Below are 4,842 nucleotides of genomic sequence, written 5' to 3'. Positions count from 1 at the left end.
ATCTATCTATCTATCTATCTATCTATCTATCTATCTATCTATCTATCATCTATCTATCTATCATCTATCTATATATTTAGTACTTGAGAAATTTCAATCTTTTAAGACTGATTAAAAGTGATAAAAACATAGATATATTCTATAAAAACCTTTTATTAGCTAAGCTTTTATCAAGGCAATAGTTTGATACCTGAGTTTATTTCTAGCATCTACACAGTGTTTTCTGAAACAACAGATCTTTGGGAAGTATATAGACATTGGACCAGATCTGTGCTATTGCTTTGGATAATATATTTACTGCTGTAGCCATGTGGTGGTTTCTAGACCAATACTGAATTTTTGCCAGTCTACCGTGTGTGCGTGTGTGTGTCCATGTCTGGGGTATGTGGTTGCATACTCTTGTTCAAGGCATCGGTCAAAGTCAGAGGACCACTTGCAGGTGCCCGTTTTCTCCTTCTACAATGTGTGTTCCAGGAATCAAAATCACATCCTCAAGCTTGACACAAAATGCCTTTACCTGCTGAGCAGTATCCCTGGTTCATGATTTTACCCTTTGCTTTGTTTTCTTCAGTGCTTGGTTTTGAATTGAGGGACTTGCAAAGCAATGGAAATATCACTAGAAACAATAGGTGCTCTGTTGTGGCTGTTTTTGCTCTCTTCTAGTAATATTTCCATTGCTTTGCATTTCATTGCTCCAGTTTCTTCCTCCTTGATGTGACGAGTCTATTCATATACAATGACTTCACCCATATTTGTTGAATTACTTATATTTTCATAGTAAATATGCCAAAATCAGGCAAAAAATAGAGTTTGAGATATATGCTAATGTTATTCCTTCTGCCTAACATGGGCAAGTCCCTTAATTCAAAACCAAGCACTGGGGTGGGCACCAGCCAGCTCTCAAATAAATCCCATACAGAGGCTCATTCTTACTTATGAACACCTGGCCTATTTTTACTTGTGTCTTGCCAGCTTTTCTTAAATTATCCCGACTACCTTTTGCCTCTGGGCTTTTATCTTTCTCTATTTCTGTATACCTTTCTTTTCTTCTTTCTCAATGGCTTGCTGTGTAGCTGTATACCTGGGCTCTGCTGTCTTCCTCTCCTTGTTATCTTGCTCCTCTTCTTTGCCATTTCTCCTTCTATTTATACTCTATGCCTGCCAACCCCACCTATTCTTGATCCTATTTTGCCATTGGCCCTTTTGTTCTTTATTAGATCACCAGGTGTTTTAGACAGTCAAAGAGTCACGGCTTCACATATTTAAACGAACATAGCATAAACAAAAGCCACACACCCTAAAAACATATTCCCCAACAGAGGTCCTGGACAAAGTCAAGGAAGGTACCCCTTCATGTGATCTACTGTCATTATCAGGAAACATCTACTATGACTAGAGAAGGGTAAGTAATACAGAGTTCAACTTTCTTCTTGCTAGAGATGACTGCACATCTTTATATTATAGTTTGTCTTTTCAAAAATTATCTTTGGGTACTTAAAAGTATGCATACAGAATTTTTAATGCTCATTTTATTTGCTCTGTTAAAATGAAATACTGTCTCTTTGTTCACATCCATGTTACATTTTCATATGACAGTGTGTGAAAAAGAATGTGTGCTCATTAATTAATTTTAATGGATGGGTAAATGAAAAATAATTTATCTGAAAAATAAAGGAAATGAATATTTCAGAAACTGAAGAAGAATATTTTGTCAAATGTTACACATGAATGAAAAATATAGATTACCTTTTGAATTATTTGATCATATTAATGTATTTGGTTATAGTAGCTGCTATAATTTTTGCAAATGAATCTCTTAACTTTTTCTAAAACACTGTTGAAACAAATGTGCAATTTCAAGTTTCATGTCCTTTGTTGCCCAATTTCAATTTCGTTTGATTCTTTCTAGCCATTTTTAAATTAATTATTTTATTTTTTTCTGAGAAGTTCATACATATGCACCCTATTTTCACCATTTTCTCCCCTCCCTGCTACAACTGTTATGATTATTTCCCTCATTCCCTCTCAAATTTATGACTTGTTACTGTTAAATATGTATACGTAATGTATTTGTAGCAAATATGTATAATTTTTGTGTGTTTCCTATCACAGTCTATGCTCATGTGTACCTGTAGTTACCATTGGCTACTTTTATTTGTATAATGTGTCCTGTAGTTCATCACAGGAAAAAAAAATTCTATTTCAGCAGGCATTGATTACATACATGCCTTCATCCAAGGTTAGATTATGACCCCTCCTCAGCACCTCCTTCCCCCACTAGTCATTAACATTGACATGTCAATTGGAGGTGTTATTCTTCAGGTTTTGTTTAAGTGCTCATATTTTGAGGATATTATTTGTCCAGCTTCTGTCTCATATTTAGAAAGCGCTATCTCACAACAACTATTCTGATCTTATAATCTTACAGATACCTTACAATCTTTCTGCATGTTCTTCGTAATGAACCCTGAGCCTTGGCATGCTAATTGATGTTGTCATTATTCAGAACATGTTTACACAGACATATTATTGAAATTTTTTACATTGACTTGGTTCAATGAGCATGGAAATAGATTTGGGCAGTTTATAATTATTCATTTAATAAATATGTATTATACTGTACTGTATACATTAAAGAAAACAAAGCAATTATTTTCCTAAAATGTCTGACAAGGGTTCATATCTTTTATGGGAATTATTATTTTCTCTTCTTTCTAAATTTGTTAAATAACTTCTTCTAAAATCATAACATGTAAGAGAAAAAGTACTATTAAATCCTACTCTTAACTTCCTGTGTGTCTAAAGAACAAACTGAAGTGATTAGTACATAAATCTTGAAACAGAAGACTGGCATAAAAAGGTTGTAAAGTTTTCCTAAAGTTTATAATTTAGAAATGAACCTGGAGTCATATGTCTCTGAACAATTTTTGAAAACGGTATAATATTAACTGGGAATGTTATTGGAGTTTGGCTTGCATTATCGCTGCATCTGCCCATTGTTCAGCACTCTGTGCTCTGGGTCACACAGATGGCCACGCTTGTAATCTCCCTTCTTCATTACTTGACACATTTGGATTCAGTGCTGAGCCAAAAACCCTACAATTTTGGATGTCAAAAATTTATGATTATATTGTGAAAAATTAAAAGGTATGTGAAATACAATATTTGAGTAGATTTCTCACATGTAGAACACTCTCCTAAACCATGTCCCTAAAGTACCTAAAGGTCACCTCATTCATACATATAAGATACCTATTAAAGGGCTTTTACAGACTTTAAAAAGGAACTGGGGATTAACTGTTCTCTGTGGAGACATACCTCAGTTAAACAGCTCTTTTGATTTCAGTTGGAATCCATGATTCCCAGGACACCAAATCTATTTAAGAATTTTATCAAACATCACAAGACTGTACTATAAAAATCTGCTCCTGGACTTCCTTGGGTGGAAATGCTGTCGTAATTTTTCAAAGTGATTATATAATAAATAAACAAAATATTTAGGTATTACTATTTTAGGGGATGTTAGATAATAGCCTTGAGCTCACTTTGAAACCCGTTAGTCAAGCCTGCTATGTGTCAAAGTGAAAAAAATTGTCACATAGTCTTTTAGGTGATATATATTCTTCTTAGTCAGCTTATTCAATATTATTTTGAATTACTTGTCTATCCTTTAATTCAAAATTTACATATGGTATCAACAAGTATTATCATACCACTTAAACTTTTATTTCTGCATGCAGTCTGTGCATGTGTGTACACCTGTGCACTTATGTGTGCTGGAGGGTTTGCACGAGATCAGTTCGTATTTGTTAGTTCCAAACACTTGTTCACTCTATTTTCTATAGATGCTTATTGAACTCAAAGTTCACATTTTCAGAAAGAGATTAGATGGCCAGTGTGTCCTGAGATGCACCTGTTTTGTACCCATAGCTGGCATTACAGGCATGTGCCACCATGCTTGGAATGAGAACCTGGCTTTTGATCCCAACTGGGCGCTTCCAGCCTGTAAACTAGCATTTCACTTACTGAGATACATCTTTGGGTCACTACAAAATGAAACCAAATGGAAAAAGGTTTTCTTTCCAAGTAAATACCAATGGTAATGACAGCTTAGTTGCAAATTTAAAGAGAACATTGTCAAAATTAAAGACAAAAGACTCACTGTTAGTCCTCTGAAGAATTAAGTTGGCTTTGTGAGTATGACAGTGGTATAACATAGGCTTTATGAATTATTAGTTTCAAGTGTAATAATTTGTCCTAATGTGTTATCTTTCTTTGAAGAAATTGATTCATCACCAGCTAGTGATGAAGAATCATCAAACTGTCACTTGTGGTTAATATTTTTTTATTTTCCCATAGTGCATGATTATTTTATCAATTGGGGTTTATCTCCTCCTTGCTCTACAACACTGTACTGAGCAAATGGTCCTTGACTGTCAAATATTCCATACATAATTACTGGGTATATTTTATAAAAATCATTTCCCTGCATTGAGGTCTTAAAGAGCGAGAGTTATGGTACATACATCTCTGTAAGCAATACTTGGTGCTTGTAAGTAACAAAAGGGAAATTATAGCACCCATACTGGAATTGGTGATATCAGGTCACTGAGGTTTAATCAAAAGGTAGTAATATATTTGATATTGGTCTTCAGCAAATACCAACTATATGCAGAGAAGCTAAACAGTTTCCTTAATATTTTACCTTTTTACAAATAGTGTTATGACCACTTTTTCTCAATTTATATTAGTGGAATTTTAGAAAATTTGCAACGGAAGCCATATGACTGATAGATGATAGGTAGACAAATAATTAGATATATTTAATAGGCACTCATAGAT

Source organism: Microtus ochrogaster, linkage group LG7_11 (genome assembly GCF_000317375.1).
Source record: "Microtus ochrogaster isolate Prairie Vole_2 linkage group LG7_11, MicOch1.0, whole genome shotgun sequence".
Taxonomy (NCBI): Eukaryota; Metazoa; Chordata; class Mammalia; order Rodentia; family Cricetidae; genus Microtus; species Microtus ochrogaster.
The sequence above is the reverse complement of the archived record's forward strand: the minus strand, read 5'-3'. Positions refer to the sequence as shown.